Raw genomic sequence first — 27,708 nt, forward strand, 5'->3', positions numbered from 1 at the left:
AGGTTCTTCTGTAAACTGTACATACGGTATCATCTGGGGATATCCATAGTTCACAAAAGAGAAGTAGCTGCCATAAATTAACACCATTGGCATTGCCAAAATTATCATCGCTTTGACCACCACTTCAAGTTTTGGAGCAGACGCCAAGGGCTTGACTGAGGTTTGAGAGTCTCCACTTCCACAGTCTCTGCGCAAAGGGACTGGACTCCTTCTGAGTCAAAACACAATGTTCACATACTCCTTTTATCATTTGTACCTTAACTTACCCTAGACCTGCCCTGCGGTGATGGCACAAGTGAAAAAAAAATGGTGTGAGAGAGCGTTCACGGACACTGCAGCTACAGTGTCTGTGCTGTTGCAGAGGTCCCTGCGTGGTCTGTGAGTTTGGTGTGGGCCACGTGCTGCTCCCCCAAACAACCTCTGCGAGCCAGCAACGGGTAGGGATAATTCACAACATACAGTTTACATGAAGTCAGCTTATTCTGGAGACTGAGGCTGCACAGGCACAAGCAGGATGGACACAAGAAGAGTTGGCATCAAAGCCAGAGGACGGTCTTGGTATGAAAGAGCAGCCCTTCATGCTGTTTAGTAGTTTAGACAGAACCTCTGTGCATCAACTGTAGTTTCTAGTTCACAGAACCTCCTGCGATTTATATTTGTTTTAGATTAGTCTGTAAGCTCTTCCAGGCAGAGACCACACTTCCCTTCATTTTTATGCGTCTTGCACAAAGACGCCTTACATCTCATTAGGATGTTAACTAACACAGTAAAATGAATTAAAATCCTGACATTAATCTGTAGATCCCACTGCTGAAGCTGAATAGGTAAGTAAGTGATTTAAGGTTTTATGTCCAGCCCCTCTTGTAATGTATGTCTCAGCAAGCAAGACAGTGGCAAGTCTGGCAGTGGATGGAAAGAAGTGTTTCTGAGCTCAGTATAACACTAAAATGCCACTGTACTTGCGGCATCAAAGCAACATAACAACCCCGATCTCCTGTTTCAGCTTTTCAGTGTCTGTTTCAAGTAATAAAGATAAAATAAAAACTATTTTTTCACTTCTCAGAGATGCCTTTACAATGTCATTATTGTAAAGCCAAGAACGTTTGTTTGCTTGCTTGTTTTTCTTTAACATTTAAAAAAGAATAAACAAGTTATGGATTAGATGTTTCCTGAAAGCAGCTGCTTCGGATACCTACAGACCCAGAAAGACACAGTGCCCAAACTTTTGCAGTCCCACAGAAGATCTTCTGGTGTTTCTCTGACCCTGAACAATGGCGTGGACTTGGGGCACAGGGAGAGAGCCCCAGGTAGCCTCCAGCATCTCTGCCTGCCACAAATGTTCCCTCTCTACCACTGAGATGCAGGTCCAGGCTCTGCCATCATGCCACCTCTTCCGAGGTGACTCCTGGTGAAGAACTGGGTGCCAACTGGGAGAGATGAGCAAGAGGAAGCAATTCGCGTGGAGCATCACTGAGGAGAAGGACTTGGGGTGTTGGTGGATGAGAAGCTCAATGTGAGCCGGCAACGCATGCTGGCAGCCCGGAAACCCAACTGCATCCTGGGCTGCATCAAAAGCAGCGTGGCCAGCAGAGCGAGTGGGGGGAGACCCCACCTGGAGCACTGTGTCCAGCACTGAAGTCCTCAGCACAGGAAGGACATAGACCTGTTGGAATGGGTCCAGAGGAGGCCATGAAGATGCTCAGAGGGCTGGAGGACCTCTCCCATGAAGACAGGCTGAGAGAGTTGGGGTTGTTCAGCCTGGAGAAGAGAAGGCTTCGGGGAGACTTTAGAGCCCCTTCCCGTCCCTAAAGGGGCTCCAGGAGAGATGGGGAGGGACTTCTGATGAGGGAGGGGAGTGATGGGACAAGGGTGAACAGTTTTAAAGTGAAACAGGGGAGATTTAGATGAGATCTCAGGAAGAAATTCTTTGCTGTGAGGGTGGTGAGACCCTGGAACAGGTTGCCCAGAGAAGCTGTGGCTGCCCCATCCCTGGAGGGGTTCAAGGCCAGGCTGGATGGGGCTTTGAGCAACCTGGTCTGGTGGGAGGTGTCCCTGCCCATGGCAGGGGGGTTGGAACTGGATGATCTTTAAGATCCTTTCCAACTTTAACTATTCTATGATTCTAAGAAGGAGAAAAGCAGCTTCATGAAGAGGCTGCAGATGCCTCCAAATGGGTGAGGAGCCATTTGGCCTTTTACAGGTTGAAGAAAGATCTGGAAGCATCTCAGGGCGGGATGAATGTACTCTTCAGGCCAACATATTTAAATGTGCCCACACAAAGTACCGGGGGGGGGGGGACTGTCTAGTAAGGCATGCTTGTTCATTCTCTTCTGAGCATTACTTGATTTAGTAAGTAAGTATCAGCATAAAACACCAGGAACCCTCTGCACGGACTGGGCACGCCCTTTCCAAGGAATTCGGCAGCACCTCTCGCCTTTTAAAAGTTTTTCAAGGAGCGCCCCTCTCACCTCCCCGCACACCGCCGGGCCGGGCCCTGCGCCGGCCGTCGCCTCCCCCGAGGTGACAGAACCGGCTCTCCGGGCCCCTGCTGCCCCCTTCCTCCTCCTGCCTGAACTCCACCCGCCACCAGGAAAGCTGCTCCCACCGGGCAGCGGCGGCGAAGGCTGATTTCTTTGGCCGGGGAAGGTGGGCGGGTAATGGCCGCCGAGGGCAGCCCCGCCTCAGGCCTCACGCCTCACGGCAGTCGCCCCTCAGGCGGGCCGCCGGCGCCACCCGGTGGCCGCCGGGCTGCGGTGCGCGGCCGGAGGGCAGTGAGGAAGCGTGTGAGGGACCGTCGGTAGCGGCGGTGGCTCGTTCTTGTCAGCCATGGTGGTCTAAATTCAGCCGTGGGGGGGTCTAAATTCATCCCCGGTACGGCGAGGCCCGAGGGGCGGTGAAGGACCCCTGAGGGGGGTTCTGCCTTTGGGCAGCGGGACATGGCTGGACGCCACGGCCCTGCCCTCGTTCTCTGCCGTTCCCCACCGTAACTGCCAGAATCTGGTGTTGTGATACACTCGAAACTTCCCGGTTCACCACCGATGCGGTGAAAAAACCAAAAAATATACGGGCAGGAAGGAAGCGTGAAGGAGGCCTTGGCACTGCCTCATGTAGCGTGGCACAAACCCTGCACCAGCAGGGAGCGTCTCCCTGAGGCGTCGGGTTATGGCCTTACCCAGAAAACAGTAAAAGTATTAAAAGAAGATGTGAGGGGAAGGGGCTTCCCAGGATACAGGGTCCAGCCTGTGCCTACAGGCCTGTCCGGCGCCATAGGGCTGCCAGGAGGTGCCATGGTGGCTACAAACCCCATGTGTCCCCAACCAGAGCTCGTCCCTGCCCGGTTTCTAACCATAGGGTGCTCCTAGGTGTGAGGAGGTCCGGCATCTCCCCCAGAAGGGCTCGGGACATCTTCTTGTGGTGAAGGACCCTGGGGACATGGCTCTGTCACCTGCCTGTGGTGTGTTTTTTCAGAATGGGCTCCCCCGAGGCATCCTGGCGTTTACATGGCCGGTCTTGTTGGGTAAGTAACGAAAGCTTGTAATTGACAGGGAAAGGGTCAGTGTGGAAAGAGGTAGCTACATCCTGTGGTTGGAATGAGAGATGGGGAATGTGCTTGTTTCCTGGGCAATGTAATACTGATGTTTCCATTTCCCTCTGCCATACTTGCCGGATGGTTTCCAGGCATGTCTTGGGCTCCAAAGCCCATTCAGACCTTCTAGGAGAAAGAAGAAACAAGAAGGGCAATGTTTTGTTACTATGACTATTTTTCAATAAATAGAAATTGTCAAATATCTAATTATCAAAAGATAGTCATAGCACAACAAACCGCGCTGATGTTTTCATGGATTGAATGGCCCTTCTAGTTCTGTCTCTTTTTTTTTTTTAGAGAGAAAGATTTTTCTGTGGCTCCAGTACAACAAGAGGCTACTTAAATCAGCCGCTTTGCATAACTTTCCAAACTTTTTAATGGCATAAGCGCAGTGTTAGATATTAGTTGCTAAATACTAGTTTTGTACCCAAATGAAGTACTGAAGAAGGAATCATAGAATGGTTTGGGTTGGAAGGGACCTTAAAGATCATCGAGTTCCAGCCCCCCTGAAAAATGAGGCTGAATTGATTTCAGCTCCAGCAAGTAATAATCTCCCAAAGTCAGCTCTGAAAAGGGTTGGGACCTGCACAGCCGTGGTGACAGTAGTAGTAACACCGGGAACACAGGCAGGGCAGGAGGGGTGGGAGTCAAAGACAGTCTTGCACTGTATGGTGTGTCTGTTTTCAGCTATGGGCCGAGGCACTAGGAGTGAAGCCTCATCCGTCCCTGCAGACCTGACGTCGGCAACTTTTCAGCAATGGCCAATGTAGCAGATGCACAAGACACTTCATATTTCTTCCCAATACTGCCTTAAGCACAGGAACGAAAGAAATAAAACTTGTCCCATGCTACTTGTTCTGTCTGACAGCTGCTTATCCTTGCACAGGAATGAAAGAAGTAAAACTTTTTCCTATTTTAATGCATCCTATCTCACATCTGCTCATCCTAGGTAGATCAAGAAAAAATATAGAAGTGTTTTCTTCCTGCTGTGTCCAGAGTCTGATTCAACAGAGGTATAACGACTGCAGGTAGCAAAATCTACTGGTATCAGATCAGTACCAGCCTGTAGGAAAAGTGGAAATAGCTTTACAAGGATACTTAGAATTACCATGTCTCTGTGTTCTTTCCTATTAAGTAACCATGCCAGAAATTGGAGATGTCTCCTTGCACCTTCACTTTTTCAGTTTAACTCTGAGCTGATAAGCTAAAATCTATCTTGACTGGAAAATGTAGTAATGAAATGCTGACTTGGATGAAAATTTGCTGTCAAAAAATCCTTTTGTCATCAGCGGTATAGGATTCATTCTAAGAATTTAGCACATTCAGATTTTATCTCTTTCTGCTCTTCTAGTTTATGTTAGGAGTAGTGATCCAGAGTGAAAACTTTTGCTGGTGTGAAAAAAAGTCATTTAATGCATCAGAAACAAATTTGTTCAGCTCCTGAGAAAAAGCACTTCTATCTTTTTAGCCTTTAGTTCTTTAAGATTTAAACAACGCGGCATCTTTGAGGGCCCACTTCATCATTCATCTTGCCCTGATAGTGCATCACTTGAAGTCGATCCCTGTCCTGTTCGGAATGTGTCCCTGATGCTGGAGAGCAATTTCCCGGACCAAAGAAACCCTGTAAACTACTTCTACAGATTGGCTGCATGGCGCAAATAATGTTCCCTGCTCTGTGGGAGCACAGATAAAATACAGATGAGAGGTGATGACTAGCTCTCTGATTTGTGTTGGTTTTCCTTATGCTCTTCTGACACTCATTCTCCAAGCACGAAGTGGAAAGACTGTGACAGCTTCGTTAACAGCCTGCTTTCATCTTGCCTTGGAGGCTGGCTTTTTCCTGGTTGAAAACAAGTCTTCCAAAAAGGGGAAATCTGTCCAAGGCAGAGTTGCAGATTTTATCTATAGACAATGTGTTTGGAGAAAAGATCTTGACTGTCTTAGATTGCAACAGTCCTTACAGAGCTGGTAGTGAGACCCTTTAGGCAAGGCCACTTCATGTAGTCTGTGAAAGACTTCCAAGGGGAAAGGCTGTGTTGCTCCGATTAGAAAGTGAATCAGGATGTACAACCCCCCTGCCATGGGCAGGGACACCTCCCACCAGACCAGGTTGCTCAAAGACCCATCCAACCTGGCCTTGAACACCTTCAGGGATGGGGCAGCCACAGCTTCTCTGGGCAACCTGTTCCAGTGCCTCACCACCCTCACAGCAAAGAATTTCTTCCTAAGATCTCATCTCAATCTCCCCTCTTTCAGTTTAAAACCATTCCCCCTCGTCCTATGGCTCCCCTCCCTGATCAAGAGTCCCTCCCCATCTCTCCTGGAGCCCCTTTAGGGACTGGAAGGGGCTCTAAGGTCTCCCTGGAGCCTTCTCCAGGCAGAACAACCCCAACTCTCTCGGCCTGTCCTCCTAGGATGTACTTGTATGACCTTTTAAAGTTTATCAGTAACATTTTTTCACGTTCATTTGTACCTAGAGCAATCCTTTATGTCCAGCAGTTCATTATATATATCAAAGGGCACTTAATGCAAAGGCATTTTTCTGAGGAGACTGAATTTGTTATGATGAAAAATATCTTTCAGGATGATGCCTTTAAGCTGTGTGGGGAAAATGGTACAACCAGCATGTGAGCATGTGAAATTTAACTGGAGGTTGAAGTAATTTGCCCAAACAATCATTTGGTTCTTATTTTGTAAAGTCTGGAAGAATTCAAGCAAAGAGAGGGAGTAGACTGTAATCTTTGTAAGGGGCTAGTTCTGAACACTCTGATGCTCATATTTTGTTATTTTATAAAATCTAAAGTAAAAAAGAGCTGTGTTTTTTGCTTAGTTAGACTAAACAATGCAACTCACACAAGCCACACTTCATGGCTTGATGTAATGTTGTTCTGCCTGAATTCGGGCCAGTAACAGTTTTGCACCACAGCACACCCCCAACTTGATTTATTTGTGACACTTATTCAAGAGAACTTATTTTAGAGTTTTGAAGTACTGGCTGATACTAAATTTCATTACCCCGTCCTTCAGGAGGGAGAAGAAAAAAAGAATATATTCAGAACTGCCAAAATAATTTTAAACAGCTTTTCCCTAATCAAAGCAGCATATTTTCAAAATAAATACCTAAAATGCTGGGGATAGAAATGGATAGTGTCTGCACAGATCACCAAAAGATACTGAATCCCACTGTACAAAGTCCTGTTTTAATACACTGCATAGAATTGCCAGCGTCTCCCAGTATAGTTTTCATCCTTTTTTCTGGCCCATACGTTTGGTCAGAGCAGCAACAGTGAGAAAAAAAGTAATTTCATTTTGGAGTAGGAGAAGAATTGCTTTAAAAAACAGTCCCTCAGTGCTTCAGAATTCAAAGGGCTTTAGTTCAAAATAGACACATGTAATGAAACTTTTCTGATATCCCAATCACTTGTTTATGTGAAATCCTTCCCAAAATTTTACTCTAAATTTACACAATATTATTTTTGTAATTACATAATACTAATTATATATAAACATATATAAAACATAATATAATATATAATATCTTTTATTTTTTGAAATAAGGCATGTCTACAAAACTTCTACCCATCTATTTGGCATATATGAAGGAACATTTTAGAAATACATTACACAGAATTAAAAAAAAGATAAAGGTCTATAAAGTGTTCGGCTGTCCAGAGGTTGGCATCTGGGGGAATTTGCCTTTTCAAGTGGTCAAAGACATAAAAAATGCCTTTGTTTGCACATTCCAGGTCTTAATCCACAGTAAGACAACTAGATTTATTTCCCTACGGCTTTCATCCTTGTTCTTTAAGAACAAAAGACTCTATGAGTTACCAAAATTTAAAAGCTAAGGATTATTTTGTTGTGTTTGCAGTACTACTCTGACACCCGAGCCCTCTCTTTATGTGATGAATTACGGTTATGACAATTCAGGATTCTCAGAACACCTGCTAATGTACATCACATTGACCGGAGGAAATGGGCTGAAGTTGCGGCAGGGGAGGTTTAGATTAGATATCAGGAAGAATGACTTTACTGAGAGGGTGGTCAGGCACTGGAACAGCCTGCCCAGGGAGGTGGTGGAGTCGCCATCCCTGGAGGTATTAAGGAACATGTAGACGTGGCACTTCAGGGCATGCTCTAGTGCCCGAGACTGTTGGTTTGTGTCTGTTTGTGGGTGGATATGGTGTGTGGTTGTGGGCGTTTGTTTTGGTTTTGGTGTTTGGTGTTCTGGTTTGTTTTTTTTTATTATTTTTGGGGGTTTTGTTTGTTTGTTTGTGTGTTGTTTTTTTGTTTTGTTTTTTGTTGGTTGGACTCGATGATCTCAAAGGTCCCTTCCAACCAAGAAGATTCTGTGTGATCAAAATCCACCTTCAGGAAGGAAGATGCAGTTTTATCCATATTGTCTTTGCTCAAAATTTAAATGCCCTTTAATTGTTATAGTGGCTTCGGAGAGTAGAAAATCTGCCAGAGTCTTGTAGGCCATAGAGAAGTTCAGATGGAAATTACTTCTTTGTAGCTGGAGTGAAAAGCTGTTGCACCCACCTACCTTTTGTATCAGTTTTGATTGTTTCTAAACTTAAATCATTGTATTTTCTATACACTCTGACATTTAACAGTATTTGTGCTTGTAGTTTCTATTTTTTACTTCTACTAACTTAGGAAACTTCTGAATATTTTTCTCTACCTCTGGAATCATCTTATTTCCCTTTGGAATTAGTTTAAGCTCAGGGAGGAGGAAAATCTCCAAGGGAAAAGCAATTTCACTCTCCAAGCTTATGGGTAAATATTATCTGTCCAGGCTGCAGTTAGACTGGGTCTGGGTTTTCTTGCCATTTCTTTCCCCTTAAAATAGTTAACGTTGCAAAAAGGCACACTAGCATCTCTCACCTCACTGCAGAAATTGTAGCCTCTTGCCTACTTCCATTTCCACAGAGATTAGTTTGGCTAAAGCCTATCTTCCAGAGAGGAGTTTGTCACCATCTGACCACAGCAAGAGATGACAAACCCACCGCTTCCTTTGCAATTGTTGCAGCCGCTATTTAAATTATGTGCATTTTGCCAAGTCACCCAGGCTTGACTTTTGGGTTTACCTTTCTCTCAATAAACCTTGATTTATTTTTTTCTTGCTAGCAAGGTTTCTCCTTCACCTACCCCAATACACTTTCCAGGAAGTTTGTAGAGGTAAAAAACAGGTTGAAGGGAGGGAAACACAGGTTGACAGTATGTTTTTATTTGTAAAATAAACTGACATGTGTGGAAGAAGTATGTCAATCATTCTTTTGTCCTTTCCTGGCTATTTTGCTAGTCCTCAGCCCACTTACCCTCAGGTGCTGATCCCCAGAGCCCCCTGTGGTCTGCCAGGAATAACAGACACAAATTTGATCCTGATCCATCCTGCACCTCTTTCTCCTCCTCTCCTCGGTGATATAAATGCAGTTTTTCTCATACAATGCAGGAGAAGCTGCACCAGTGACCAGTTGCCCTCATGGCCATCAAATCTTCATTCTGATATGGCTTTAGGGAGACAATTAATTCCTGTTTGGGCAGGGAAGAAGGCATCCATATAGGAGACCACCTCTATGCTGCAAATGAATACAAGTAATTTTGGTCTCAGTCATTTCTTCCTAGACAGCCATTGAGCAAATGCCCTACTGTTTGTTTCTTTTAGTAGAAAAAAGAAGGGTTATGCCCAATTTTTGCCTGCGTAGACATAGGTAAATAGGGTTAGTTTTCCCTTCTAAGTAGTAACCACACAGTATGAATTTATTTTGGTAGTGTGTCAAGGATGTTTCCTTCCTTCCTTCCTTCCTTCCTTCCTTCCTTCCTTCCTTCCTTCCTTCCTTCCTTCCTTCCTTCCTTCCTTCCTTCCTTCCTCTCTTTCTCTCTTTCTTCCTCTTTCTTTCTTTCTTTCTTTCTTTCTTTCTTCCTTTCTTCCTTTCTTCCTTTCTTCCTTTCTTCCTTTCTTCCTTTTCCTTCCTTCCTTCCTTCCTTCTTTCCTTCCTTCCTTCCTTCCTTCCTTCCTTCCTTCCTTCCTTCCTTCCTTCCTTCCCTCCTTCCTTCCTTCCTTCCTTCCTCTCTTTCTTCCTCTTTCTTTCTTTCTTTCTTTCTTTCTTTCTTTCTTCCTTTCTTCCTTTCTTCCTTTCTTCCTTTCTTCCTTTCTTTTTCTCTTTCTTCCTTCCTTCCTTCCTTCCTTCCTTCCTTCCTTCCTTCCTTCCTTCCTTCCTTCCTTCCTTCCTTCCTTCCTTCCTCCCTTCCTTCCTCCCTTCCTTCCTTCCTTTCTTTTTCTTTCTTTCTTTCTTTCTCCCTGATTTTTTTATTTTCTTTCCCCTTTTATTTTTCTCTTTTTATTTGGTGTTCTGTAAATGCAAATATCCTTGCTGTAATGCTGAGCTATTCTGTGCAAGAAGCCTAATGTGGTTTTGTTCTGCATGTTTATATGTTGAGGCTCTTAAACCACATTTCATATTTTCTGGTTTTGCTCTACTCTAGAAGTCAACCCTACCAACTTGAAATGGATTTCTGCCTCTTGGTGTCTGATCAGTGCTCTTTGAAACAGCAAAAAATATGTATTTCTATACTGCTCCTACAAAAGCATATATATAAGTGATACTAATTAATGAGGAGACTGCAAAGCCCTTAGTGCTCTACCAGATCTGTGTCTTTTATTCCCTCTGTGCTGTTGCAAACAAAAACTTCTCAATATCTATGGCCACACTGAAAAACACTTAACATGAGTGTTGTTGAAGCTTGGGGGGAAATAAAACTGTCTCTGGATTTTTACACATGAAGAATGATACACTTTAAAGTAATCAAAATGGACTGACTCCAAATATCCAGATGTAAGGTAAAGAGAAGAAGAAAAAAAAAGACTACATCAAATCCTTTTTCCATCTAGGCTTTATCTGTACCATGTAGATAGATCTCTTGACGGCGGAGTTTTATAAAATGGAGATGGACTGTAATACCTGTTTTCAGAAGGTATCTGTGGTCCTGCGAGTAGAGCGTAGGGGTAAACAGGACAGTGATGGAGTTATTTTGTTCCCAGTGAGTTGGAATCAACTCATTCTCATCTCAAATAAAACCCAACACTTTAAAATTGTCATAAATACACAGAATAAGGAGGTATGGAAGCCATTTTTTTAAGATACGACCAAAGAAATGGAAGAGACAAAGCTCCTCTGTTTTAGTGATTTTTGTTGCAAAATGAAACTATCAGAACAAAAATCCATACTGGTAATCAAAATTAAAGATACACATGAAAGGCAAAATTCATCTGAAGAGTAGCATTTGAATTGCTGTAAAAATTGATGATGGTGGGATCTGCAGGGTTTGTTCCCATCCAGCACTAATCCAAACCATTGCAAAGAATTGAAAAGCCTACTTTAAGATGGTAGACATAGGGTGACTTATTTAAACTTCTTGCTTTCACTTAAATTACATACCAACATGTAAGCAATGAGACTTTCCTCTGTTTTCCCCTCTAACCACAGCCTATGTGTAAAACCAGGTAGCAGAAATTTTAGCCCACATCTCTATTAAATTGGGTAATGACTATTCACCACGCAGTTTTTGGCAAGTAGAGACAGGGCAACTGTTCAAGAAAAACAAGAAATTTCCTGCTGTATATGAACTGCTCATAAACACTTGAGCCCTGGCACTTTTTACTCAAACCCTGCAGGTCTCAGATGCCTAGTATTAATAGACACTGCTAATTACAAGCAGTGTGGTTAAAGCGAATGCTTAGCCATACAGAGCATTAATTGACGCTGTTGTTGGGGAAAATGAAGGGCTGTGTGTGTGGAGAACTGTTTTCCCAGTGAGCAGGCCCAAGTTGCTGCAGTTTTTGCCATTTTGTTCATATTTTCCCAAAGCGGGTCTGGATTTAGCCTGCATTCTCTGCCTCAGAAGACCAAGGAGGTAACTGTGATTGCACAGTTCCTTTCTGGCTCCCCCGGTTCAAGGTGGGAGGTAGTCCGCTAATGACCTATTCCCACCAAGTTTCCACCAGCCTTAAGGGGTGTGAAGTCAAGATTTGGTTCACTGCCTACGCCGTAGCTCTGCTCTTCTACCTACCCGCGTCTCATGTACGAACACCTTCCTCCCCTGGGCCTCAGTCAGATGTGCTGGGCATCTCAGCAAAAAAAAAAAACCCAACCCCAAAACCAAACAGGACCTCCCATTCTTGTCTGAGACATTCTGAGGATTTGTGCTATTTGATTCTTTTATACATCTCCTATTTCTGGTCTTCGTTCAGTAGCACAAAGCCGATCTTTGGAATAGATTTATTAGCTTGTTCTGACTGCTTCTTACCTAAGGAAAAAAATACTTGAAATCCCATTCAGTCAATCTGCCTGCTTTTAGAATGGAATTAAGGACAATTAGAAGCAGCTTGGGTCAATAGCCAGAATTAATGAAAATGAGTTAACTGTGGAAGAGATGTAAGACATAGTGGTTATAATGCATCATACTTACACAGAGGAAAGGCTGTTAGATGTGATTTCTAAGAATTCACCTTTCCCTATGTAAGACTAGTCAAGAGCTAGAGAAATTATCACTAGAAACAGAAAACTCTTAGTATAGCCTTGTTTGTTTGGTATCTCCGATCGGGTGGGAAGAGTTTTACCTTTATGATAAAATTTAAAGAATGGAGAGACTAAATCCAGGAAATCACCATAAAAAGGAACACCTCATCTGACCTAAGAAAGAAAGAAGTTAATTTTACTTCATTTCTCAGGAAGAATTAAAAAGTCCGATGACCAAACAGACAGCTTTACTGTTTGGTTGGTTTTTTTCCCCTGATTTTCTGTCGTGTAGGAAGTAAAACCAAAGTGTTGCAGAAGAAAGGGGCGACTAATGGGAGTCACGGCTGACTGTGGGATTGCATGGAGGGAGTGGAGCAAGACTGAAGGAAGGACAGCTGAGGCAGGTAAAGTTTAGATCTTCCAGTCTCCCTCTAAAGCAGAACCACAAAGCTCTCTGTGGGGTATAGTTTATTTTAGCCTCTGTAGTTAAGGTCGGTAGGCTTTGCAGATAAACCGTGCAGCCTGAAAGGAGGGAACTGTGTGTTGCCTGGTCAACCTGCAGAGATGAAATGCCGGAAATGAAATATTTTCTAAAAAAAAGTCGCAAATATATTAATTATTAGCAGGATCACCTTTACATAATAGCACTATGGCCTTATTTGATTAGTTCTGGTGTTCAAGGCCAGGCTGGATGGGGCTTTGAGCAACCTGGTCTGGTGGGAGGTGTCCCTGCCCATGGCAGGGGGTTGGAGCTGGATGCTCTTTAAGATCCCTTCCAACCCAAACCATTCTATGACTCTATGATTCTATGAGAATGGACATTTTATACCTCCCCTCCTGCTGTACAGAGCACAGCAGCCTCTCATGTATTTTTAAGTCTAAAACACAACCTTCAGATGCAGATTTCCCTCTGTACAAGAGAGGGCAGCCGAGTCCTTGTAATAGCACCTCCGGAGCTCCAGACATCTGGAAAATCTGTTACCTTATTTGTTACGCTTGACTGTAAAAATTACTGCATAAATTGAAAATTAATCTTTGTTCTTCATTTTATGGGGAACGGGAGACTACTCTGAGACTTCTTATGTTTGAAGGAGAGTTACAAAATAAAATCCTTTTGTTTTATTCATGGGAAATTTCTGCTAATGCGATACAAATATGTGGGTTTCTTCAGTGATAAATTACTTTACAACTTGTAGTGTGAAAGCCGAGCTGAATTAGAGCCCTATGTCTGGACTGATCTCATCAATTTTGGTTCCTCAGCAGGGATTTGGCTTTTGATCACACACTTCTTAATAGATCCAAATATCTAGACGCTATGGCCACTTGTGTTTAAATCCTTGCTGCTTGGGTTTATTTCATGCATCGCTTTTTGGTCTTAAAAGCTAAAAGAGGTGCAGTGCGGGGTCAGACTGAAGGTCTAGCAATCTGTCTCTGAGAGTGGTTAATAGCAAATGCTTAGGGAAGGAATATAACAAATGGAGCAAACACAGAGGGATCGTTGTCTGATGTACCTTCCCACCTTCCAGCAGTCACTGCTCTGAAACAGCAACTTCTCGAGCCAGAGTTCATATCTTGACTTTGCTCTGAGGACATTCCATGTGCTCAGAATACCTTAGACCAGGAAGACATTTCAAATTTTTTCCTTCTTTGATTTTAAGGGCTGATTTGCTCTCCTGACAAGCTTCATGAATGGACTATCTCCCATTTCCCTTTCTTTTTGATTTTCCTTCTTTCGTGGTTTTTATTACATTCATTTCTTACATTCTTCTTCTTTTTGGTTATGCCAATTCAGCCTCAGAACCATGTCCTGCTTTCTGTCATAAGCCCAGGTGCCTACTGAGCCTGAAATCTTGTCCACGTTTCAGTTCCGTCAAGTAGCCTTCCTAGACCTGTGTATAAAAGAGATATCCATCTTTTCATCTGCTGATTTCTTTTACAGTGCACTGCTATGCCCCCTCAACCCTATCCATTCCATTTTTATTTCAATGCATTTCATAATATTTATTTCTCTATTTTAGGGTAAATGTTTCAGGACATATAAAAAACAACCCTTTTGTGTTGATGTCCTCTCCAAAATATCTCCTAAAATGAAATGTCCAATGAAAACCAGGCTCGGGTGATCTGGTTTGCTGAGATACGGGAGGCTGAGCGCTCAGAGATTGCACTAATCCTCAAGAAATGTACCCACAGCTTTCCTTGCTCTGTGATCCTTGTCATTACTGCATGTATTTTTCCTAATATCCAATCTGAACCTCCCCTGGCGCAACTTGAGGCCGTTTCCTCTTGTCCTGTTCCTTGGGAGAAGAGACCGACCCCCCCTGGCTACACCCTCCTTTCAGGGAGTTGGAGAGAGCGAGAAGGTCTCCCCTCAACCTCCTTTTCTCCAGGCTGAACACCCCCAGCTCCCTCAGCCACTCCTCACGAGACTTGTTCTCCAGACCCCTCACCAGCTCCGTTGCCCTTCTCTGGACACGCTCCAGCCCCTCAGTGCCTTTTTTGTGATGAGGTGCCCAAAACTGGAGACAGCACTCGAGGTGGGGCCTCCCCAGTGCCCAGTACAGGGGGACGGTCACTGCCCCAGTCCTGCTGGCCATGCTGTTCAACTTTTGCCCATAATCTTAAAGCTCCTACAATCCATCACTGCCTGAGTGCCTGTATTCTTCACTGCAGAGCTGCCTTGCTAAAGAGACAGGGTTCTGGCATCCCTTGCTTGCACATCAGTCACATTAATTTCTTTGCCAATTAGTGTAATAAGGAAGCCTTCTGGATTTTCCTACCTTAGAGCAACTCTCAGATGTGATAAAGTGTTGGCAACGTAGGTATTTCTCAGTGCACTCATTACAGCATTACGGTGATTTATGGATGATTTATGGATCAGCTAAACCGCAGTCTTGGTGTGAATGCCCTGGTTAGCTGTGGAGGTGATGTGTTCATGGAAAGCAACGATTTGACTCTAGGACTAAGTTTCAAACCCACAGAGTTCAAATGGGTTCAGGATTGACTCAAACACATTCTCGCATTCCTCCATTTTACAGACAAGGGTAATGATCCTAAAAGCAACTGCCCTGCAGCGTCACTGGAGTGAAAAATTGAAGGGTTGTTTTCCAAGTAATCTGACTCTGTACAGCTGGATCAATAGCCAATATTGCCAGGGCTTGGCTGTCTTGCTTCTACTGAATTTTTACCTTTGCATGTTACAATAAAGCCCAATGTGGAAGACCCTTTGGGATCTGGAGGGGAAAAGAGGACAAGAAACCATACCTGCTGCCAATGCTCTCTGCTTTTTAATATACTATATATATTGAAAATTCAAGCACTCAGGTAGGTTTATAAATTGGATGGGGATATGTAAGTCCCTGTAAAATTGAGAGTCGATCCCTGTTGTGTACGAAGATACTGGTACAGCGTAGGCATTTTGCTCAGCAGAATTATCACAGAACTATCCAGGCTCATGTAGTTGCCTGTTTGTAAAATGGAATATGAGCGAGTACTGCCCAGTGTTTGAAGCTAATTTCAGCCTGATGTTAACCTAGTTGTACTTTGCACCCTTCCCACAGAATTGTTTGGATTAATTTTTAATGTGCTTGCACGAACCCCACAAAAAATTTCTCATAAGCTTGAATCAAATTCATGGAGACCTTGGAGCACTGGAAAAACACAGTTTCAAAAATTTGAGCAAGCAATTTTTAGTTTATGAAGTGGGTTTTTTTCCTCTTCCTTTTACCCCTCTGGAAATTCTCCTTTTAGGTGAGACTGAGGGTGGCAGAGCTCTGGAACAGGCTGCCCAGAGAGGTGGTGGGGTCTCCTTCTCTGGAGATGTTCCGAACCTGCCTGGATGCGTTCCTGTGCAACCTGTTCTGGGTGACCCTGCTCTGGCAGGGGGTTGGACTGGATGATCTCCAGGGGTCCCTTCCAACCCCATATCATTCTGTGATTCTGTGACTGAGAAAAATGGCTCTATGGCAGCACTGCTCCAGTCGGGGTGTGTGTTGGAAGGGCAACAGTTACTTGGCAGGGACATGGATATGCCAGGAAAGTAGGTTTTCTTAGTTGCAGAGGGCTCCTGACCAGCAATATGTGGCTGATTTGTGACCGCAGATGCCACTTGGGTGGTGCAGACAAGCTCTGACTGCTCTCAAGAATTTGTCCAAGTAGCTCTTTAGAAATTCCACCTGGCGAGACTTAAACCCTACCTTTTCAGGACGTTGTCGCTGGCTTCCTCCAACATCTGTAAATAGCCGGTCTGTGTATGTTCATGCACCGTGGAGGATAGAGTTTAGATTTTTTTTTTTTTTTTTTGCTAAGGTTATCCTTTTGACACAGGACCAGATTGTCAGGGAGTCAGATCGATGGTGGGGAGGGCTGTCTGGTTGACTTAGTGGGTGGCATTCTCATAGGCGAATAACAATTTCTTTGTTTTGTTGGCTTTATTGTACCTTTATTCCTAAGGAAAGGACCCGCTGCGTTTATATATGAGCACATTGTTCTGGTTTTGAAAGCTATGTGTTTTCATCCTGAACACTGCTTCTCTCCCCAACCTTTCCTAACACCCCCCCAAAAAAATCAAATAAAGAAAAAACAACCCAGAAATATAAGGGCAGGTCGACAATGGCTTCATTCATTTTGGAAAATTCTTACCTAATAGCTAAAATGAAAAGGATCAGTAAAAAAAAAAAAAATCATACCTATTCCTCTGTTTTCTATCATGGATTCTTTAGGCTGCTGCTCTGTGAGAAACAGTGAGAACCTGTAATAAGTCATCTCCTGTGCAAGAAGAAGCTATAATTTTGGCATTTCACATGTCTGAATGGCTTTTTTTCTTGCCATTGTGACTTCACTTTCAAATTTAGACCCCACTGCACTGAAACTGTGAATTTAGGACAAAAGTAAAATACTATTTAATAATGGCAATAAGAAAATTTACTGTGTATAAATGTAGGAAAATATACCAAATCATTGGCTGATATTCAGGAAAAAAGGTGTATTTATCTTGAAATGTGATTGTTGAAAGCTAGCAATGAGTAATGGAAGTTGTGCTTTCTCAGAATCAAGTAATAATTGACTGGATTTTAAATGATCTACTTCTATAAAAAATAAACACAAAAATCAACAATTATGTCTTGAAAATTTGTTGTCAGACAAAATGGCTGATTTGATGAAGTTTAGTGTACCTATAAGAAAATGTGGGGGTACACTGAATGTGGATAAAATGAGAAGAAGGTTGATTGCTTACTTTTCTGATAATTTAAGGAACACTTTTCAGTCAGGAACATTTGTCTTGTGAGGTTTTTGAGTTGGATTCTCAAGTGATTTACAAGCTCCACAAACCTAATTGGTCTTTTTTTTTTTTTCTTTTTTTCATTTGTAAATTATTTTTTTTTAATGTGAGCTTGTTTTTTGTATGCACAACTGTTTTATTAAGACAGTTACTTTTGGCTTTTTCTGTAAAATGAAATGCTTTTTTAAGGCCATGGGATATTAAAATTTGGATAAATAATTCACCTATTCGGTCACTTTGGAAACTGTTTAGCTCTTTCCGGTTAGCGTTGGTTCCTTCATTTTGCCTGTCCCTCACCAGTGAATCTGGGCTCCGTGGGATGGAACACATTTCTTGTTGCTCAGAAGAAATACAACAGTCTATTTCTTCATTCTTTTTTTTTATTTTTTTGCTGCCAAAGTATTCATGGAAAATAGAAGGGGCAGCTACTGGGAACCTGATATTTTATAGCTCTCTCGTGACTTTACTGTGCCAAACTTTTAAGAAACGACTTCACTTTTTTCTTTTTAATCAATAGCTATAAAATCTCAGTTTCAAGTTGATGCTTACCCTGTGCACTCATTGCGTTTTCCTTTGATGATATATCTATTCTACTTGCACATCGGACATATTTTAAAATTTGTGCTATGCTTAAGTTATAAGTCTTCAATACCACAAATGCACAGAAGCCTGTGCTTAACATGAAGCTATTGAACTCCCAACATGTGCTTAAGCACTTTGATGAGTGAGGGAAGGCCAAAGCAACTGCTTCGAATGAGCACATACCTCAACATTTTTCAAGATTAGACACTACGCAAGTACCTTTTAATGTCTGTTGAAAACTGCAACTGGAGAATATCTCAAAATGTTGATAGGAATGATGAGAGCAAAGTGAACAATCGTGTCATCCTAAACATCCTGCACCTAAGGCAAAAGCTTGTCCTTACTGTGTCTTTACTGTGGGTTCCTGATATGACTTAAAGAGCCAACCAATTGGTGTCTTCTCCTCCAGGGATAAAGTGCCTTTCAGATGACAGAGTCCTGATCTGCACAAACCCTGCAAAGCAAATACTTTGCCCTTTCCCTGTAACGCTAATGTTAAATTTTTACAAAGGTTGTAGCTCTATTTTCAAAAACTTGGCTGGGGCTCCAGCTGCACAACACAAAGCAGCTCAGAGTAAATGGTGCCTCTGCACCACAACTGGGTTTCCTTTTTAAGACCTTGGCAAAGGCTTCCCAGAAGCTGTTGATCCCAGCAGCTCATATGAGTCCTGCATATAGTTAACCATCGGCTGAATATGAGCCACCAGTGAGCCCAGGTGGCCAAGAAGACCAACAGCACCTGGGCCTGTATCAGGAACAGCGTGGCCAGCAAGACTGGGGCAGTTATCATCCCCCTGTACTGGGCACTGGTGAGGCCCCACCTCGAGGGCTGTGTCCAGTTTTGGGCCCCTCACCACAAAAAAGACATTGAGGGGCTGGAGCGTGTCCAGAGAAGGGCAACGGAGCTGGTGAGGGGTCTGGAGCACAAGTCTTGTGAGGAGCGGCTGAGGGAGCTGGGGGTGTTCAGCCTGGAGAAAAGGAGGCTGAGGGGAGACCTTCTCGCTCTCTACAACTCCCTGAAAGGAGGGTGTAGCCAGGGGGGGTCGGTCTCTTCTCCCAAGGAACAGGCAATGGGACAGGAGGAAACGGCCTCAAGTTGCGCCAGGGGAGGTTCAGATTGGATATTAGGAAAAAATTTTACACAGAAAGCGTTATTGCACATTGGAATGGGCTGCCCAGGGAAGTGGTGGAGTCCCCATCCCTGGAGGTATTTAAAAGCCGGGCAGACATAGAGCTTAGAGACATGGTTTAGTGATGGTTTTTGTCAGTGTTGGGTTGATGGTTGGACTCGATGATCTGAAAGGTCCCTTCCAACCCAGGCAATTCTGTGATTCTACCCTGTTCTTTTCAGTCATTTGCAGTACCGACACTGTTTTATAGCCATGTCCTCTAAAGTTTTTCTGTTCTTTAAGCAGCCGAATGCATCCACTTTTTCTCAGTCTGCTTACAACTGTGTGGTATTTGGCAGAGGAAGAGGATGAGGGTCTTCCCTCATGTGTTAGTTTTCTTTGGAGTGATCTACAAAGAGTTTCCATTCCTTTTACACATCTCGGGCTCTTCAGTTTACTAGAGAAAAACTAACACCCAGAAGTGTCTCTGTCCCCATATGCCTACCTTGCCATTTAGTTATGACCCTGATCTTTTTCTCCTCTTTTTCCCTCCCTGGTTCTTCTCCCTGAGAACTACAGCTTTAAACCGGCCATCAGTAACAAAACAATCTGTAATTATATGAACTCAGGTAAATGAGGCTCATCAGTACACTGCAGTGTGTGATTTACCTATGTCAACGGATGCTGAAGCAAGTGATGCCTCTAAACAACTCCTCCTGTTGCACTCCTTCAACTCTAAACAACCGGTCCAGGTTATGTGACTACAACCAGTTCCCGAAAACCATTTTATTTCTGGCTTTGTACAAGACCAGGACACTGGTCCTATGTGTTTGTCTACAATGACCTACATTTGCAGGTCCTACGTGTCTTGTCTAGCAGGTATTAAATAGCAAAACACGTTGCAGAGACAAAATTTTACCTTTGACCTCTTACATCTAATGCCATTTGACATAAATTACTGCCTGTCATGTTGTGCCATGATACATCAAAGTAATCTCACACTTTTACTAGAGAACTACCATTACAGCAGAGCTATGATGCACACAATAAATCCACATTTTTCCTGTCTTGTAAATCACTAGAGCAGTAACATATTTCAGGTGAATAGTAGTGTGATGACAGCAGTGGCAACCCAGAGGTAAGACCTCCTATTGCCTTTGCATGGATCTTCAAAGAAGTCCAGGAATATTATTCCTGTAAGAAAGGAGTAAAGATCATGTTTTTCTGCCTTTAGAAAGAGAATTTTATGATCTTAGAGAGGTTCTTTATGATCTATAGAGGGAAGATGCCACAGAAGTAAAACCTTTCTCATACACAGGGTAAGACAGTATTGCAAAGCTGTCGGTTATCTTTTTTCAAAATGAAACTGGAGAACAACTTCGTAGTCATTCATTTTAAAACTGACAGGAAACTCTGAAAAACACCTAGTTTGGTACCAGTGTAGTAAATCACAGAATCTGTGTATCTACCAGGCACATCTGATCCACACCTAATAACTTGTAGTTGAGTTAAAGCATATTTGCATACTGAAAAACTCAGAACTGTGTTGACACCTCCATAAAAGAAGAATATGTCAGACAAATACAAATAATTTACCAAAGAGCAAAACAGTCAAGATTAACATTCAAATGAGGAGAGATTATTTTATTCAATGCTGCCGTGAGAAAAACAGCCTCTGGTGAATGACTTAAAATGTCTTCTTCAGAGTGCAGTACAATTAATCTGAACTTCTTTTTCAAAGGCATTGGCTAAAGACTATTTCAACTTCTAGGTCACCAAATAGCCTTACAGAACTATGTCCAAGTCATTTCTACATTTAGCCACAGGACAAGGTGTGGAGAGACATTGTGAAAGATGGGTACATATGGCTGGATGAAAGCACTCTTGAATTCCTCGGTTCAAGCTTCAAGTCGGCCACATACAAGCAACCTCTGACCTGGGAACCAAATGGCTGCCTCGGCATTAGAAACGTTCTGGGCCCATGCCAATGGGACCTACAGAGGTGCTGGGTTTAGTAACTCGGGCACAGCACTGTGCTAATCCACTCCTATTCACAGAATCACAGAATCTTATAATTGTAGTGGTTTGAAGGGACCTCTGGAGATCATCCAGTCCAACCCACTGCCAGAGCAGGGTCACCCAGAGCAGGTCGCACAGGAATGTGTCCAGGTGGGTTTGGAATGTCTCCAGAGAAAGAGGCTCCACCACCTCTCTGGGCAGCCTCTTCCAGGGCTCTGCCACCCTCACAGCAAAGAAGTTCCTCCTCATGTTGAGATGGAACTTCCTATGTTCAAGTTTGTGCCCATTACCTCTTTTCCTGTCCCTGGGTACTACTGAAAAAAGACTGGCCCCGTCCTCCTGACACCCACCCTTTAAGTATTTATAGGCCTTGATCAGATCCCCCCTCTGTCTTCTCTTCTCCAGGCTGAACATCCCCAGGTCTCTCAGCCTTTCCTTATCAGAGAGGTGCTCCAGTCCCTTGATCATCTTCTTAGCCTCCCCTGTACTCTCTCCAGCAGTTCCCTGTTCTTTTTGAACTGGGGGGCCCAGAACTGGACACAGTACTCCAGATGGGGCCTCACCAGGGCAGAGCAGAGGGGGAGGATGACTTCTCTCAACCTGCTGGCCATGGTCTTTTTAATGCACCCCAGGAGACCATTGGCCTTCTTGGCCACAAGGGCATATTGTTGGCTCATGGTCAACTTGTTGTCCACTAGGACTCCAAGGTCTCTCTCTACAGAGCTGCTCTCCAGCAGGTCAGCCCCCAACCTGTACTGGTGCAGGGGGTTATTCCTCCCCAGGTGCAGCACCCTACACTTGCCTTTGTTGGGTTTCATCAGGTTCCTTACCACAGAGCTCTCCAGCCTGTCCCGGTCTCATCGAATGCCCTTGTGTTGTGTCAGCCACCCCTCCCAGTTTATTCCTTAGTGACGATATCTATTTGACTAATAGTGTAAAAGTAAGGCTCCTGGCTTCACCAGCATGGGGCTGTGTAGTCTTTCTGTAACAGAGACCTGCTGACAGCGGACCTGACTCAAAGGCTTGCCAAACTACTTCATATATTTTTTCATTTGAGAGCAGTGGGGTGGGTGCAGGTCTTTTAGTGGGACGGGAACTTAATGGCTCCCCACCTTGAGACTGACCGTAAACTGTTGGCTTTGAGCTCTACACCCTGAATTAACCTGAGCTGTAGTTGTAGGTGGAGCTGCTTCCCTATTCCATTTGCCACAGCTGCGCTGGAGGAGGGCATGAGGGGGGATTGTGCTTTGTGAAAATGAGATCTCACAGGAGTTTGGCTACCAGTCTTGAGCAAGCATCTACAGAGCACAAAACCAAACTTTTTAAGAAGTTTGTGTCCAGGCAAAATGTATCTGGATTTTTACAGGGACAGCAAAAGGCATGTCCTTGATGCTGAGGCACAAGCGTCTTAGAATTTCTCAGCAAAGATATTGTACGGTTGGTTTATTTATGTTTTAGCAGGAGCGTAACATTGCACTTTTGTCTAAATGATTTGGAAATGATTGAATCATTTTAACGAAACTTTCCAAAATAAGTCAGCCTGAGATGGATACCTCGTCTGGGAAAATTCAGACCAAACAGTTAAAGCTTGGCAAAGTTTTATAAACAACTTAAAACGGTGTCTTATAATGGTAGGCATTGGGCAGCTCAGCTGTAGTTGCCACTACCAGGTCTGCCCAGACTCCCTGAACTGTCAGAAGGCGTTTGTGTTTCAGAACATTATTTCTACAGTCTATTTGAATTGGCAGATGTTTGTTTTTTAGCTGCCAGTATTACATTCTGCTCGAGATAAGTGAGGTGCTGAAATTCCAGCTCAGAATGTGCCAGGCTTGTAGCAATTTCGATTTACATCACAACCGTGACAAAGCAAACGGGTTCGCATTTTTTAAAGATATTTTCTTCTGAAGGATAAGGACTTCTGTGCGGGCCAAACCGAGGTCTGGAGCTCCCACTGACCACATGAAGGTTGGTTTGGGAGAGCTTTCCCACTCCATGAGTTATGTGCAGTTCCAGGAGACACTTTGAATGTGTACTATGTAGGTCTGAATGGGCACAGAGGACCTTTTGTTCTTCCCCAAAGAACCAAGGGTGAATCAACTCACAGATGAATCGCTAACGCACGGGCTTAAAGGTAAATCTGTCACTTCCTGGCTAGGAGATAGAAAGAAAACACCTTTCTTCTCATAATCCTCAAAAATGGATAAAAAAAATTCAATTTCAATTTGTTAAATCTACTTATATACTAGATGCATATATACATATATATATAATATAGTGACATAGAATCATAGAATGCTTTGGGTTCGAAAAGTACCTTAAAGACCATCCAGTCCCACCCCCTGCCCTGGGCAGGGACACCTCCCACCAGACCAGGTTGCTCAAAGCCCCATCCAGCCTGGCCTTGAACCCCTCCAGGGATGGGGCAGCCACAGCTTCTCTGGGCAACCTGTTCCAGTGTCTCACCACCCTCACAGCAAAGAATTTCTTCCTGAGATCTCATCTAAATCTCCCCTCTTTCAGCTTAAAACCGTCCCCCTCATCCCATCATAATTTGACATAGTTTGAATGTACAAAAATATTTCTTTCTTTGAAGAATTTTAAGACTTCTAAAATTGTGTTTAATTCTGACTCAAAGCAGTATGTTGTCAAGGAGAAAGATTCAGGCTGTTGCTTCAGGTTATGAGAAATAAACACAGAATTATCAAAGGTAGAAACGTTCCATTTCCATGTTGATTTTTCATTTTGTTTTATAAAATGGAATTGAACAGAAAATTTAAAAATCAATGGAGAAAGTTGCACAAAAGGTTCCATCTCATAGAAACCTTGGATTTTTTCTTTCCTGTAGGAATCCAGAATCCTGAAAAATTACTAGAAAAGTGGCAAAATTATCATCCTTTAATGGCACATTTCAATTTTGCTAGACATATTCTGACAGAAATACTTGGTTCTGAGTTTCTACACATGCAACTAATTGTACACATATTTAATTAATCCTACCAGTTGTGTGTTTATATAAAAGACAAGAGAGCACCATGTGAGGAGTGTTCCTTGTGTGGCTGTGAATCTCCATGGTAGATACCCATTTCAACACAGCTGAACACAGAAATAAAGTGCTGGGGTCTGCACCACGTGTGGGTTTGCTGTGATACACACAGAGCTGTGTGTGTCCTCTTCCAACACAGACACAGAATCAGGTTGCACAGGAACATGTCCAGGTGGGGTTTGAATGTCTCCAGAGAAGGAGACTCCACCACCTCTCTGGGCAGCCTCTTCCAGGGCTCTGCCACCCTCACAGGAAAAAAGTTCCTCCTCATGTTCAGATGGAACTTCCTGTGTTCCAGTTTGTGCCCGTTACCTCTTGTCCTGTCCCTGGGCACCACTGAAAAAAGACTGGCCCCATCCTCCTGACACCCACCCTTTCAGTATTTATAGGCGTTGATGAGGTCCCATCTCAGTCTCCTCTTCTCCAGACTAAAATGACCCAAGTCCCTCAGCCTTTCCTCATCAGAGAGGTGTTCCAGGTCCCTCATCATCTTTGTAGCTCTTTGCTGTACCCTGTCCAGCAGTTCCCTGTTCCTTGAACTGGGGAGCCCAGAACTGGACACAGTGCTCCAGATGGGGCCTCACCAGGGCAGAGCAGAGGGGCAGGATGACCTCCCTTGACCTGCTGGCCACACTCTTCTTGATACACCCCAGCATGACATTGGCCTTCTTGGCCACAAGGGTACGTTGCTGGCTCGTGATCATCGTGTTATGGTTATCTCTCCTTCCTTCACTCCTTGGTACAACTCACAGGGTGGGATTACTTCCCCCTGTCACACATCTAGCGGTTGGCAGGACCTGTTCCCACCGTTCCTCTTCCTCCCACACCATGGGGAAGCCTGGTCCTTCTGTGGCAGGGACTAGGGGCTTTCCTGCTGTGGGCTCTCATGGTCCTGCTGCATGTGGGGCTGTGAGACGAGCCCCAAATCCAGCCCTGGCATTCAGATACCTTGTGAAACTTGGCACAGGGACCCTTGACCATCTCTATTTTGAAAACTAGTGGAAACATCAATATCTGAGGAGGGTGCAACAGGCGTTCCTGAAGCTCAGAAGTATTTCCATTTAATTAGACAGCCAGGGACTGGGGGGCTCATAAAGTTTCTGTGTTCTCTTACACTTGCTCAGAAATGCTGCAGCTGCAAGAAAGCTTTAAGAAAATCTTTTCACCTTATAAAAACTGCAAATATCAAACCCTGGCAAGGTATCTAAAAGGTGAGGTTCTGGTGTAAGAGTTAGTTTAGCTGACATATTTAAAAGCGAAAGTAATAAACAACGTGGAACCTCATTTTTGTATATCCTGTCGGGTTCTCAGGTATATTGAAATGAGAGCTGGGTGAATACTGCAAAAGGACATTTAAACATTCATTCAAAGTCTTCTGTTGGCGGTGGTAAGATTTTATGGGCTTTGCTAAAACATACAAATGAAAAAGTTAGTTGACAGGGAAATAGCAACATTTAAGTAAATATTCCAAGGCTTTCTGTAGAGCACACCTGAAGGCATATTCACTTGTTTTTACACCGGTCGCCAGCTCTAATATTTATACTTGCTGCAGGAAAGGCAGGTCACTCTGTGAACCACTGATTTATAGGTTGCACCGGTCAGGGTTATATTCTGATCTGATGCGATCAAAGAATCTCCAGTTGAAACCGTGACACAAGCAAGAGTCACTCGTGGAAAATAAAATGCCAGCTCTCCCTAAAACTGTCAGTGAGCAGCTTCAGCCTGTTCACGGAGCTGCAGAGAGAGAGCTCTGAACTCCTGCATAGACGGCTGATAGCTCTGAATTACAGGTACACAAACGTACAGGTCCAGGTACTTATATAAATGAAAAATAGAGAGCTAGCCTGGTAATAAATGTATTATTTTTGGATCTCTTTTTATGTTCCTAAGCAGTTACAAGTAATGAGATTTTATGTAACTATTGATAATCAGGATTCTTCGGTCAGAATTGCATTGAGCACTCATTTTTCCCTAAAGATGTTTAAAAACAACACTTTAATATTTTCTTCTCTGTCACGTAAGTTGGTACTTAGACATTTTTTTCCTTCTCACCTGGTTAGCTTCAGATTATCTAATTCCCCTCAGGCAAGTAGAAAGGGGTGAAGCCCTTCCTAGAAGCTCCTCTTATTTTTCAGCAGCTCACTGCACGCTTTTCAGCATGAGTTGGAAGGAACATAAGTCCCTAAAAAGCCATCACAGAAAAGACACAAAAAATCTTGGATCTGTGTGATGGTTCTGAGTGAGGCATGTGAACGCTAGTTTATAATTTTTAATTGAGACCACAGCTCAAACTCTTCTATATTTACCTTCAAAATATACTTGAAGAAGTATTTCAGGAAAGAACCTAAAGATATGATGTTTCCTTGTAAATAGTGGTTTGATTACACTAGTTAGATAAGTGCTTAAGGAAGTATTAGGAACATTTTTTTAAAATAAATATGACTGTACAGTCACCCCTTTGGAAATATACTCTATTTTTATTAGGATTATTTTTTAAAACAAATTTCTAATGTTTTGCTTTTTTAATTCAGTACAGAGATACACAATACTGGTCTAGTCATTTTAGGAAGCTTTTATGCCTTTTCATGGGTATTGACTTTAGATGAAAGAATTCTGTCTCTTTGAGGGTTGTACAAGTTATATTTAAGTACAACTATAACATATTTAAATCTGCTCCTAAATAACACTAAGTGGATTTCTCTGTGTGTCTATCCCTGCACACTTGAAATATATCTACATGCATATATTCTACGAAGAACAGGAATGAAATTTGGGTACAAAATTTACCTGTGTTCAGTAAAATTGAAGCTGTATCTTCATCTTAGAAAAGGCTTAAGGAGACTTATGGCTATTGATTTACAAATGTGTTATTGTTTGAACAGAACAGTAGAAGTTTAAACTCTGAGATGTTCATGCAGCTGCGTTCAAAATGGTACTGTGGTCAGTTTTATAGGCTTTTGCTGCATTTTTGCCAGTAAGGACAATATGCTTAGCCTAGTCAGATATTTTTTTACCACGGATTCCTGCCAGATTTCACTTTCAGGGTTTCATCAGCTACAACAATGCTGAAGACAGTGAGACCATATGTTTATTAATAACGCAATTTTTCAAAACACATGCACATTAAGCTGGATTTTACAGTCTTGTTTTTCTTACTATTTTTCGTGTACTAATAACAGATCTGGAAGATCTATTTTAGGTTAAAGAAATAGCAAATCTGAAATATCAACAAGGGGATGCTATGTGTTTGTGTGCACATTTGCATGTGTCGGTGTCTTGAAAAGAGCTTCTTGACTGCCAAAAGCTTGCTGATAAAAGCTATCTATTTTTCCCACAGCCATCTTTCTCCTCTCCAGTGTGCCATGTCATCTTGCTCTTGCAGGACGGTAGCTCTCTGCAGATAACACACAAAGCACGGTTTTGATTTTGTTTTTCTATAGAAAGATCCTCCCTTTGATTACCTGGCCCAGATCTGTGTGCTCATCCAATGAAAATAACATTTCCTAGGAGCATTAAGTGCATTTCTTCTTCAGATTAGCTGGATGGGCCGTAGGGAGAGTAGAATGAGT

Source organism: Numenius arquata, chromosome 4 (assembly GCF_964106895.1).
Source record: "Numenius arquata chromosome 4, bNumArq3.hap1.1, whole genome shotgun sequence".
Classification (NCBI taxonomy): Eukaryota; Metazoa; Chordata; class Aves; order Charadriiformes; family Scolopacidae; genus Numenius; species Numenius arquata.